Raw genomic sequence first — 14,948 nt, 5'->3', positions numbered from 1 at the left:
GCAGGGAAGCAGATTTTAGCCACTAACCTTATCTCTCTGAGGTAGCAAGAGAGCAGGTTGAAGATTGTAGTCTTATCTTCCTGAGGTAGCAAGGAAGCAGACTGAAGATTGAAGATTTTATCTCCTTAAGCAGTAGCAGAGTAGATCGAAGATGGCAAATCTTATCTTCCCGAGGTAGCAAGGGAGCAGATTTTAGCCACCAGCCTTATCTCTCTGGGGTAGCAAGAGAGCATATTGAAGATTGTAGTCTTATCTTCCTAAGGTAGCAAGAAAATAGACTGAAGATTGAAGATCTCATCTCCTTGAGTAGCAATGGGGCAGTTCGAAAATGGTGAATCTTATCTTATCGGGGTAGCAGGGGATTAGATTTTAGCCGTTAGTCTTATTTCCTTAAGGTAGCAAGAAAGTAGGCTGGAGATTGTAGTCTCATTTTCTTGAGGTAGCAAAAGAGAAAACGACGAATTTTATATTCCTAAGGAAGTAGGAAAGCAGATTTAAGTCATTAACTTTATCTCCTTGAGATCTCAATGGAGCAGGTTGAAATCACTGATTCTTATCTCCTTGAAGTTCCATTGGAGTAGATTAAAGTACTATTTCCTATACCCCTAAAGACGCAGTGGGATAGAATAGAGCTACTTGAAGAAAAGAAGTGCCAAGAGGTTAAGATTCAGCAAGACCGGGCAAAATTGGTCCTTTTAAAGTCTTTGCTTCATTCCCGTTACACGACAATGAGCAAAGAGGGTAGCTATAGAAAGCCCATTTCGTCCGAGCTCATACACAAAATAAAACAAAAATAAATAATAAACTAAATTATTTAAAGGATCTGATGTCCATTTACAACAGCATTTCAAAACACCAAAATTAGTCTAAGCCCAATAATAAAATTTAACCCAAAACCCCATTACACCCAATTAACCCAAACGGCCTAAAACACCAAGCCAATTTTCGGCAGAAACCCTAGGTCACCCCTTACGCCGCAGCTCCCACAAACGGCCCCCACGTCACCATGTCCTCTTCCTCTATATGACACTCCCCGTGCTAGTAGAACCTGCGATAAGAAGCCAAAAAACGGCAAAAAGCAATAAATCCAATAGCAGAGAAATAATAGAAAATATAAAAATGATATTGTAATTTCATTTTTTTTCATTTTTTCGGCTATATAAGGCCGATTGTAAAGAAAGAAAGGGGAGGATACACAAGCTTATTGGAATACAGAGAAATCAAATAAATTTAGCAGAAGGTTGGATTTATTTTTTTCAATTTATCTTGCTTTCGTTTGATTTCAAGTGTGGATTTGCTTTTTGATTGGAAAAAAAATAAAAGGGAGTATTGAAACCCTTTTCGTTTTCATATATCTATCCCTCTTATTTTCTAAAGCAGATTTAAAGTTGTTTTCATCTAGATCTTTTATTTTTTTTATCTTCTTCTATTGTTGTTAATGTGTAAAAATAAAAAAGGGAAAGAAAGGAACGCTTACCTGGCCTTCGTGATCATGGTCGAAGTTCTCCTCCGTTGTCAAATCCAGGCAATCTTTTGCGCGTCGGCCACTATATGTGGTGGTGTAGCGAGCATTGAAGGGTAGCCTTTGAGAGGCCGAAACCCTAGTAGGGATAATGGCTGTTCTTTAGAAAATGACAGATAACATTTTCAAAGAAATTTTTTTCAGCTTTAACAACTAATGAAACAATGCCGTTCAAGGGGGAGAGGATTCGCGTGTGACCCAACCCCCAAACCCCAGGATCCGCGTGTTTCTACTTTTAGGGAAAATTGTGCAAATGGTCCCTCCTCCTTTCCGATCCTTTCAAATCAGTTCATGGTTACTTTTTTTAAATTTCGCCCAATGTTTTATTTCAGTTACGTTTTGGTACTTTTAAAATGGCGCTGTTTCAATGGTGCGGGGTATTACCATTTCGATCCGCGTACTTTTGCGCGTGTTTCATTTTGGTCCCTTAATCGGACATGTTTTTTATTTTTGAAAATTCACCCCAAATGCTGCCCAGATTGCAATTGAATCCTGGGCCACTTAATTTCCATATTTTCACCTTTTTTTATTTATTTCTTCATTCTTTCGCACTAAATAGATTATTCATTTCTTTATTTGGTGAATTTCATTGTTACTTATGTTTTTATTAATTTATTATTGTTATTATTTTCAATCTTATTATTGTATTATTACCATTATTATTATATTATTAAAATTAATTATTTCAACATTATTATTATTACTATTATATTATTATATTTGATATATTGATTATTATCATTTGTGTTACTACTACTGTTATTATTTTCTTGTTATTAAATTGATTTATTTAATATTTATTTATTTGTTTATTTAATTATCATTTTTTATATATAGATTTATTTTTTCAAATTTGCATTTTATTTATTTATTACAAGTTTTTACATAGTATTTTAAATTGTTTTATATAATGTTTATTTTAAATTGTTTTATTTTATATCATTTCAAATTATTTCATATATTATCTATTTTAAGTTTTATATATATTGTTTATTTTAAACTTATATATTATCTTAAATTTTGTGATATATCGTCTATTTATGAATCATTTTGTATTTTATTGATTTTCAAATTCCTTCCTCACATTATATTTTTTGAATTCATTTGTTATCACTTTTGAATTATTTTTATTCTATTTCGATTTTCTTTGTATTGTTAAATTGTTATATATGACTTTTAATTCATTAGTCTTTGATTATTAATGTTAGTTCTTAAAACAAAATTGTGAGATTATCGCTATTGTGTATTTCGAATTGTATGTTCTTATTGTTATCACTGCTATTCGTTTGTGTAATGCTGAACTCACATATTATTTCATACTCGATACTATGCTAATACTTCTTATTATTGCATTGTGATTTAAATTCTAGTGATTTGTCCAAAATTGATCATTTCATTTTTATTTCAAGCAAACTAAATAAGCGTTTCTCAAGTCTGTTTTTATAATCACCCCTATTTGAAAATTTCTCAAAATAAAGGCAATGTTTAATGTTTGAAAATTCGAGAAATCGTGCCCTAGCGTGTTGGGTTTCGATTTTCCGTTTGACTAAATAACCAAACGTTTTAAGATTTCGCTTGTGTCTTCTTAACTTCAAGATAAGGCAATGTTCTGTGTTTGGAAAACCAAGAAATCATGCCCTAACGTGCTCGGTTTCGGTTCTTCATTGGACCAAATAACTGAATATCCTTTTGTAATTTTCAATGCCTGAATTTTTGAAGATCAAGAGTCGATTTTGGCTTCGAGGGTTTAAAAGGTCATGTCCTAACGTACTGGATGTGATATTTTATTCCTTCGTAGCAAGAGAATTTTAACATCCAATTCGAGTATTTCAAATGTTTTAAAAGAAACCGTATTTCAAAATCTTTTTAAATTTTAGACATAAGGACATTATTTAATCAATTAGGTACCAATTTTGGGCGTAACGAGGGTGCTAATCATTCCTCGTATGTAACCGGCTCCCGAACCTATTTTCTTAATTTCATAGGCCAAAATTAATATTTCAATAAAATGTGTTATTAGGTGATCCGATCACACCTAAACAAAAAGGATGGCGACTCTACATTTCGCTTTAAAGTCGATCCCCATTTTTTCAAAATTTTAAAAATGGTTTCTACAATTGGTATCCGAGCTTTCGGGTTGTTCATCTCGATCACGGTAATGGTGTCTTTGAAGTATGAAATTTCGCTGTTGTATCGCAACACTAGATTTGCGTTGTGGTAGATTAAGATACAAGCAGTTCTTGCCCAGATGGATCTGGAGGATGGCTTGCTAGGGATAGATAAGATGCTTTCGACATTAACAGATGAAGAGAAGAAGTGTAAGCATCTGTATTTTTCCAATGAAATTTTGCAGGATGTGATGAAAGAGAAGACCGCCACTGTTTTATGGAAAAGGCTAGAACAAATATGTATGTCGAAAACTCTAACAAGCAAGCTGCATATGAAGTAGCGTCTTTGTGCTCATCGTTTGGAGGAAGGTGCGTCTGTACACGAACACTTAACAGTGTTTAAAGAAATTCTCTCAAACTTGGAGGCCATGGAGGTTCAGTATGATAAGAAAGATCTACGGTTGATTCTACTTTGTTCGTTGCCCTCGTCATATTCAACCTTTAGAGACACGATTTTATATAGCTGTGAGTCTCTCACAGTTGATGAGGTTTATGATTCTTTGACCTCATATGATAAGATAAAGTATCTTGTGGTTAAACACGACTCTTAGGGAGAGGGTCTCATTATTCGTGGGAGACAAGATCGGAATGCTGATGATGATTGTGGAAGGACACAGGAACGAAATCCTCGCGGTAAATCTAAGGGTAGATCAAAGTCTTCAAACAGAGGTAAAACTTGTAACTTCTGCAAGAAGAAAGGGCACATTAAATCTGAGTGCTATAAGCTACAGAACAAGATTAAAAGGGAAGCTACGAATCAAAAGGGAAAACAACTAGAAAATTCTGGTGAAGCTGATGTTGTAGAAGACTAGAACGATTGTGAACTTCCAGTCGCTTCAGTCAACATTTCTAAAGTGAGCGAGGAGTGGATACTTGATTTAGGCTACACCTTCCACATTAGTCCCAATCAGGATTGGTTTACAATTTACGAAATAGTGTCTGAAGGTGTTGTTGATGGGAAATAATGCTTCGTGTACAATCACAGGTGTTGGAACAATTAAAGTTAAGATGTTTGATGGAGTTTTCAGAACACTTAGTGACGTACGACATGTTCTAGACTTGAAAAGAAATTTAATTTCGTTGAGTACTCTTGATTCACAAGGGAACAGATACACAACTGAAAGTAGGGTTTTAAAGATTTCCAAAGGTTCCCTTATTGTGATGAAAGAACAGGGAAAGACTGTCAAGTTATATGTTTTTAAGGGTTCTATTGTTACTGGTGATGTAACTGTTGCTTCCTCTTCCTTGTCAGATGATGATATTACTAAACTTTGGCATATGCGGCTAGGGCATATGAGTGAGAATGGCATGGCAGAATTGAGCAAAAGAGGACTTCTTGATGGGCAAGGAATTTGCAAACTAAATTTCTATGAGCACTGTGTTTTTGAGAAGCAAAAGAGATTTCAATTCACCAGAGGAATCCATAACATGAAGGGAACATTGGAGTATATTCATTCTGATTTGTAGGGGCCATCCAGAGTGCCTTCGAGAGGTGGAGCTAATTATATGCTGTAACACCCCTTACCCGTATCCAAGGCCGGAACAGAGTACGAGGCATTACCAGACTTAACAATACACGTAGACGAAAACAGGGCCATAAAATTTCATTTAATTCAAAACTTTTCGAACACATGCATAACAAACAAAGCTAACTATATCATCACATCAAAACGTAGGACATGACACGATTAATTAAACTTATAAACCATAATGGATAAGGACCACATCTCATGATCATATACGATAACTCAATGCAGACTGATACGTAAGGTCAAAATCATAATAAAAATACATATCACAAACCAACTTCCTATACATGTCACTCACTTGATATTTCTAATATTTGAATTAATTTTCCCAAAAATGATAGTTTGATAGTGTGATTTTACCTCTGACGATCTTCAACCCCGAGTCGACCTGCCAATACTAAAGAAATGGAGAGGATGGGTAAGTTTTACGCTTAGTAAGTTCATATGAAAATAATAAGCAATTACTACCATGCTTTTCAAGATAAAACACTATAATTGTACAATTACACATATTCAGGTTAAGATGTGTTATCGAGTTACAGTTACTAAATCATTCATATCTGAAGCTAAAAAACTCCAAATTTAGTTTCGTTAATTTTTGTTGGAACTAGATTCATATATATTCCTCCCATAAAATTTTCAGAATTTTTAGTTTAGCCAATTAGTACAGTTTATTAGTTAAAGTCTCCCCTGTTTCAGAGTACGACTACTCTGACCTCTGTGCACTACGAACCAAATTTCTCCCTGTACAGAATTCCAACGACCATGCAGTTTATTTCCCTTAACAATAGACTCAATAAAGAATCCATCCATGTAAGGTATGACTCTTAATAAATGTTTTACAATTTATGGTGAATTTCTAAAGTCAGAACAGGGAATCTCGAATTCATTCAGACCCTATTTCACAAGAATTCAAATATCACACAATATAGAATTCTTTTGCTTCCCCTATTTCTTTCATGTGAAAATAGACTCATTAAGCTTTATTTTCATATATCATTTGCATTTTTATTCAACTTTAACAATTTTTAGTGAATTTTCAAATTCATGCAACTGCTGCTGTCCAACACTGTTTTACCACTAAAATTCATTCTTACATAATTCCACTTAATCCATTTTGTCGTATCGAAATTCACCCAATTATCGAGCACATTGCTCATAATTTTTCATAAACATATACCTACACTTATTCATCATATAATCATGTTCAATTGTATTTTTACTTAATCGATTTTCCCGTTGAACTCTTCGGAATAATAACTGATACTCAATTGTCTACACATATTTTCACACTTGTAGCCAAAGCTATCTGGTACGCATAGTAGCCTGCACATAGTACTACACATGCGACCAATTATCCGGTACACGTAGTAGCCTGCACTTAGTACTACATACGTGACCAATTATCAGGTACACGTAGTAGCTTGCACTTAGTACTACACACGTGACCTAACCATCTGATACACGTAGTAGCCTGCACTTAGTACTACACACGTGATCACAGTTTTCGGGTACGCATAGTAGCCTGCACTTAGTACTACACATGCGACCTCACAATAGATCATTCGTATCGTTTTTATTCCGAAGGTTCAATCGGGAAATTCCTTACTTTTCAACATTTTACTAAATTGTCCGTAATCAATTTAAATTCATAATTTAAATCAAATAACCATTTGATAGGCAGTCACATTTCATATGATATCAAAATATAATAACATAAAAAGAATCGATAGATTATTTATGTACGAATTTACTCGAAGTGTCGTTCTCACTATCCATAGTACCAATTGTCCATTCATAGTATAATAAGACACAACTCAAATATCAAATCAGCTTTTAAGAATTTACATAACATATATCACATATTTCATATATCACTTGTCATGTATCTTCATTTTCTTACATTTCATGTAACATTCTTTCATGTCATATTTCCACATCATAAACACCATTCCATCAACTTTTCCAATATATTAAATCATAAAATATATGTAATAATAGTAAGAAATATAATTCAAACATAACATTGCATTATTTTTATCATACGAACTTACCTCGATCCAGAAACAACAATTTACCATTTTAGTCCATAACCTTGTATTTTCCCGATTTAAGCCCGAATCTCGATTTCCTTCATCTATAATATCACATTTAGCCTAATAATTAGTCACACTATTCATACGGGTCCAAAAATCATATTTTTAAAAATTTTCATTTTGACCCCTAAACTTTTACATATTTGCACTTTTGCCCCAAGGTTCGGAAATTAAACTTCATCCTATTTTCTTATGTTTTATGACATGCTGATCATTTTTCCCTTCTATGGAAACATCAAATTCTCACTCTAACATGTACTTATGACTATTAGGTATTTTTACCGATTAAGCCCTTTTGCTCGTTTTCACTTAAAACCGAGTAGCACAAGTTGTCTAACATAATTTAAAACCTCATATTCTATCATAAAACACCAAAATACACAAATTTTACCTATGGGTATTTTTCCAAATATGAACCCTAGGTTGAATTATTGCTAGCATAAGCTAAATCAAGTTACCGGGACTCCAAAAACGTAAAAATCATTAAAAACGAGGCTAGAACGGACTTACAATCGAGCTTGGAAGCTTGGAAACCCTAGCCATGGAGTCTCCCTTGGTATACACGTCCATGGTGAAGAAGATGAGCAAAATTGGCTTTTAATTTTGTATTTTAATTCATTTTACCCCTAAATGACCAAAATGCCCTTACCACTAAACTTTCCAAAAATTCCATTCATGTCCAATATTTGTCCATAAACTTTGAAATTGGTCAAATTGCTATTTAATACCTCCTAATTAATATTTCAAAGCAATTTCATACTAGAAACTTCTAGAATGCAAGTTTTGCAACTTATTCAATTTAGCCCCTAACTTCAAATTAAGCACTTTATGCATAGAATTTCTTCACGAAATTTTCACACAATCATGAAATCATATCATAGACCTAAAAATAATCATAAAATAATTATTTCTATCTCAGATTTGTGGTCACAAAATCACTATTCCGATTAGGCCCTAATTCGGGATATTACATATGCTAACCTTTATTGATGATTTTTCTAGAAAAGTTTGGGTGTTCTTCTTGAAGTAGAAAAGCAATGTGTTTTTTGCATTTAAGTCTTGGAAAATTATGATTGAAAAATAGACGAGAAAACAAATTAAATACATTCGCACAGACAATGGCTTAGAGTTCTGTTCTAATGAGTTTAATAGATTGTACAAGTCAGAAGGGATTGTAAGACACTTGACAGTTTGTCATACTCTGCAGCAAAATGGCGTTATAGAACGAATGAACAAAATGATCATGGAGAAGGTTCTATGTATGTTGTCAAATGCCAACTTACCAAAGTCGTTTTGGGCTGAAGCAACCTCTACTGCATGTTTTTTTATCAACTAATCCTCATGCGTTGCCATTGAGAAAAAGACTCCGCAAGTGGTATAGTTTGGTAATCCTGCAAATTATTCTAATTTAAATATTTTTGGGTGTCCTGCGTATGCTCATGTTGATAATGGAAAATTGGAACCGAGATCCATTAAATGTGTTTTTGTTGGTTATAAAGCTGGTGTAAAAGGGTATAAGTTATGGTGTCTTGAAAATAGAAAAGTTGTGATTAGCAGTGATGTTGTTTTTGAGGAAACTACTATGCTGCCTAACTTATCTCTAAAAGACTCTTCTAACAAAGAAAATCAAAAGTAGGTGGAGCATCAGAATAATACAAAGTCGACTCCTCAAGCCAGTACAAAAATTGAGAATAGAGTTGCTTCTTCATCGTAATACTCTATCGCCAAAAATAGAACTAGAAGAGAAATTAAACCTCCAAAGAAGTATGCTGAGGCTGATCTAGTTGCTTATGCTTTAAATGTGGCTGAAGATATAGGTACGAATCAAGAGCCATCTAATTATTCTAAGGCGGTTAGCTGTGAAGACTCAGAAAAGTGGATGTTTGCTATACAAGAGGAGATGGAATCACTCCACAAAAACAGAACTCGGGATCTTGTGAAACTTCCTAAAAGTAAAAAGGTTGTTTGCTATAAATGGGTGTTTAAAAAGAAAGAAGGGAATCTAGGAGTTGAAGAACCCAGATATAAAGCAAGGCTTGTTGCAAAGGGTTACAGTCAAATTCTAGGAGTGGATTTTACAGATGTGCTCTCCCCAGTTGTTAAGCATAGTTTGATTTGAGCTTTGCTTTGTATTGAGGCCATGCATGATTTGGAGCTTGAGCAGTTAGATGTAAAAACTGCATTTTTACATAGAGAACTTGAGGAGGATATTTATATGCAACAGCCAGAGGGTTTTACAGTCTCAGAAAATGAGGACTATGTTTGCTTACTAAAAAAGTCCCTTTACGATTTGAAACAATCACCAGGACAGTAGTACAAGAGGTTTGATTCCTTTATGACTTCTCATGATTTCAAAAGAAGTAGTTTTGACAGTTTTGTTTACTTTAAGAAAAACAGTGATGGTTCTTTTGTGTATCTAATTCTTTATGTTGATGACACGTTGATAGCAGCAAAAGATAAAAGAGAGATAAGAAAGGTAAAAGCCCAACTAAGTGAAGAATTTGAGATGAAAGATTTAGGACCAGCGAAGAAGATACTTGGTATGGAGATTCTCAGAGATAGAAAAGCAAGTAAATTGTACCTAAGTCAGAAGGGGTACATTGAGAAAGTTCTTTGCAGGTTCAATATGCAGAGTGCTAAGCCCGTTAGTACTCCTTTAGCAGCCTATTTTAGACTTTCATCGGCTTTGTCTCTACAATCAGATAATGAGATTGAGTACATGTCACATGTTCCATACTCTAGTGCAGTGGGATCTCTCATGTATGCTATGGTTTGTTCACGTCCAGATTTATCATATGCAGTCAGTGCAGTTAGCAAATACATGGAAAGTCCTAGTAAAGAACACTGAAAAGCAATTCAATGGATTTTAAGATACTTACGAGGTACTACTGATGTTTGCTTACAGTTTGGAAGAACTAGAGATGGAGTCATTGGGTATTTTGATGCTGATTTTGCTGGAGACCTTGATAGAAGAAGATCTCTCACAGGTTATGTCTTTACAAACGAAGGTTGTACAATTAGTTGGAAAGTCACTTTGCAAACTACAGCCGCTTTGTCTAACACTGAAGCTGAGTACATGGCAATTACTGAGGCTTGTAAAGAAGCTATCTTGTTGAAGGGACTCTTTAGTGAACTCAATGAAGACCTTCAAATCATTACTGTATTTTGTGATAGTTTGAGTACAATCTTCCTTACAAAAAGATCAAATGTTTCATGAGAGAACAAAACACATTGATGTTGGTATCAATTTGTTCGTGATATTATTGCTCGTGCTGATATTGTTGTGAGAAAAATTAGTACTCATGAAAATCCTACAGATATGATGACTAAGTCACTTCCTATAACCAAGTTTGAGCATTACTTAGACTTGGTTGGTGTCCATTGTTGAAGTTAAACCCTTAAGGGGTTTTATGGAAGAGGTAGAGAACTTGTTCATTGAGAGTTCGCGATGAAGAACTTGTTCGTTGAGAATTCGTGTCAAGGTGGAGATTGTTAGAATTAAATGACCCTAATCCTTATTTAAATAAAATATAGTGGTAAAATAAAATAAAAGTAAAATCCATATAGAACTACACTTCTTTTATTTTATTTTAGAATAAGGTTTTTTAAACCTTATTAAACTCTATCTATTTTATATTGATTAGAATAAGGTGTTTCATTCTTACTAGAATATGGCTTTACAAGCCTATAAATAGACAGTCTATTCCTCTTGTAATAATTCGAATTCGGCATAGTAAATTTTCTTCTCCTCTGCCCTGGTTTTTTCCCGAAAGGGTTTCCATATAAAAATTTGTATGTTCTTTATTTTATTTTATTTTATTTTTTCACGAGTATTATATGAAGATAACAAGTTAACATGATATTATATATTTGATAATATGTTTGTCCCGTAAAATTTTGAAAATAGTTGAATTTAATGTAACAGATTTAAAGTGTAGATTAGGTTAGGATTGTATTTTCAAGTAGTCTAACAACCATGACTAGTTCAACAAAAAAAAATCAAATTGAAAATCAAATTTTAATACTTTTCATGATTCAGCATGGACTATATCAAGGAGATGAATGGGACATGTATGGATTGAAGATGATGAGAAAGGGAAAGGATAAACAAATTTAGTTCTCTTTTATCTTTTCTTCTTAAATATTGTACTAGTAATAATGTAGATGAAGTAGTTGATACTTCTATAACTTAAGTAATGGTGAATGAAAAAGAATGTCTATGAGAATTATTTTGTGTTTACAATTTCAATTTACTCGATTGAAGTGCAATATGCAAGCAACTATTAGGGAAGGTGCAAAACAAGTTTAGGGGTAACCTGATCAAGATGGGATGGTTGGAGGATAACTTTAAAACTATCAAGGCTTTTGGAATGATGTTGAAAAAGAAAAATTCATGTGTGCATTCACCTTGAGTTTGGTTAAGGGTCTGCTTATGTCGGATATATCTCGAAATATGGTACATTTAAGGTGGCAACTATTCCTAGTTGACTTGAAAGAAGCAAGACGACTTAGTTAAGGATCAACAGTGCTAGTGACATTGTACTGAGAAATGTGTCAAGTGACGAAACTAGAAAAAGTTAAAATTGACGGTTGCATGCTCCTTCAATCGTGGGCATGGTATCGACTACCATTTTTATGCTCCCAAGTGGACCGTCCTTATGAAATCCCACTCGTAATATGGTAAAATCCATTTGATAATATTATTATTGTTATAATTTTTCATTATTGTAATTTTGAAATAACATATTATTTGAATAGGTGAAACAATCACATGAGACACACATGTATACTGACCGAGGTTGAGGATATTGACTAGCTTAATGGTATTGAATTGGTAGAAATTGATTAATGGTATGAAGTAGATGCTATGGAATTGAATGGAAATTAGTGAAATGTTGATTCTCATGATGAAGGACTAAACTGTATAGGATGGAAAATAGTGTATTTTGATGCAAGTAAGAAAAAGACAAAGTCGTTGCCGAAAAGTTCAAAGTTTATGGTTTGTGTTTCTATAACCTAAACTACTTTGCAAATTGCTGCACATTGACTTGTTTGTGCATGGTAATAATATAAGGTGAGACATTTTGTGATAGTGCAATGTTTTGGGACTTATTTCAATCGATTGATGTTCATGAGGACTAAATTAAATATATGTGAAAATTTTTTATGTTTATATAAATATGAAATTGAATATATATATTGAGATGTTTGATGCTGCTATATGTTTTGATAAATGAATTCATAATAAAAAAAATTGATGTGAATTGAAATGTGGTGATTGATATTGAGATGGCAAATGGATATGAAATGGAAGAAAAATTTGAAATGGAATGACTACATGTGAAATGAGTTGAACAATGATAAATATGCTCAATGAATACATGAAATTGAAAATTGGGATACTAATGGTATGGGAAGTGGTTTGCTATGTATTTATATAGTAAAATGTGTTAGATTGAACAAATAATATGTAAATTGGCATAGATGACACGTTAATTACATTTCACTATTCATTTTTAACTTGTGCATTTAAAATAATTTATGTTATGTTTCATTGATCAAATTATAGAAATATCATTGAGTTATACTTAGCGTACAATTTTGTTTTCCGTGCACAAGTTAGGTACTTTATGTTTCGATCGTCGACTCAGCATCCATTAGCAAATCCCGAACTCAATCGTTGGTGATATATTCATTTTGGCCTTGGCATGTACCTAGGATGACTTTTGGTTAATGTTTTGGTTTGGACTCTTGTTAGCATTTTTAAGATCACGTATATAATGTATATGGTCATGTTGATGATTTTGCTCAATGGTTTTAGCTAAATTCATAATGGCTTGATGGTTGAGGGAATTATATACTATGTGATGTGTTCTTGGTTGATGCATGGATATGGAATGATGGATGATATAGGTAGGTCATGTCTTGGAAATGATTTGGTAAGTATGTGATTATGTTGGATAGGAATATGAATGTCTTTAGTTGATAATTTTCATGTCTATAATTGTGTCTAAGGGGTACCACTTGAATTTTGGGTGATTTTGGCATGAAATAGACATTTTCAATATATGACTTTATGATTTCTGAACTCAAGTATCAATATTTTGGCACTTAGTATCAATACTTGACCATATGTACAGTTTTAAAATAAACATAATCATGATTTGGTATCGATATTTAGTATGGTATCGATACAGTATTAATACCCAACAATTAAATATCGATACCAACTTTAAAAATTTAGAAATTTGATATTTTACAATTCAATCCTATTTCATGCCTGAATTTCACAATTAAGTCATTGTAAAATTTAAATTATTACACTGCATAGTATGTGAAAGCAATTTATATAAATTGCATATAATTGTTTGTATTTTCTTGTAGCATTGTATTACTCGGGTTTAGCGACTAGATCGAGTAATGGGTGTTACAATACTAGATCAATTACAATCTCAATCTCCATCAAAGTAGCAAAAAAATCAACATTGAGAACATCCTAATAAAGTTTAGGATACATTCAGGATCTATAAGATAAAATTTTCAAATCATCTTATCTAATCTCCTTAAAGCAAGTTACCCGATTCGATCCAACCTTTAGGATTTGTTTCTTCATAAGAATTTATCTTCAATGACAAATCAACACACATCCAAGATATCAGCAAAAGTCATGAGTCAACTGTTTTGTTTCAAAAGATTACAATTCTAAATAAGACAAATTATGTGGCCTACGTAGTGCCAGGTGTAACACCCATAACTCATATCTGTCGTCGGAATAGGGTTTCAGAGTATTACCGAAACATTCAGAACAATTTTCAATTAATTTACATAAATTACTAGTCATTTATTGAAATAATACATATCGTCCCTTATATGGAAGCTTGAGGCCCAAAACGAGTGTTTCAATCAATTCGTGACTAAATCGGGAACTTAGGGAATTTTTTTGCGAAATTCTAAAAATTTTCCTAGGTGTAGGGCTCACACACCCGTGTGGTCTAGGGACACACCCGTGTAGTCAGGCTATGTACTACACACGCCCATGTCTCTAACCGCTATAACTCTCTGGCTTTTAAGGCATGAAGAAATTGAAGTCACATGGCAAAGTCACACGCTCGTGTGTTAGGTTGTGTGGCGAATTTTTATTTTTGAAATTTAGGTGCATTTTTCACACGACCGTGTAACACGCCCATGTCCAAGGCTGTGTCAACCACATGGCTGAGACACATGCCCGTGTCTCTGCCCGTTTTCCCAATTCTGAGCATTCTGTTTCTCATATTAAGATGCAGGGGACATACGACCAGACTACATGCCCATGGACAAGCGTTGTGTCACACACAGCCAATACACATGCCTATGTGTCTATCCATGTGGACAAAATAAAACCATATCCTAGCCTCATTTGCAACCCAAAACTTACCATTTTCCTGCACTAAAACTCAGAAGCATTTAGCCACCAATCCAACATCATATCCACAAGAAATTTGACATCAATCATATGCTATTATCTTATGCATCAATAAATATAAACTTACGCATGTCATAAACTTATATGCTAACGCAATTTCATCAAACCAACACATATTAAGCACTTATGTGATTATCAAAACATCACTTTAAAATAGCCAAACTTAAACCA

This window comes from Gossypium hirsutum, chromosome A02 (genome assembly GCF_007990345.1).
Source record: "Gossypium hirsutum isolate 1008001.06 chromosome A02, Gossypium_hirsutum_v2.1, whole genome shotgun sequence".
Lineage (NCBI taxonomy): Eukaryota > Viridiplantae > Streptophyta > Magnoliopsida > Malvales > Malvaceae > Gossypium > Gossypium hirsutum.
The sequence above is the reverse complement of the archived record's forward strand: the minus strand, read 5'-3'. Positions refer to the sequence as shown.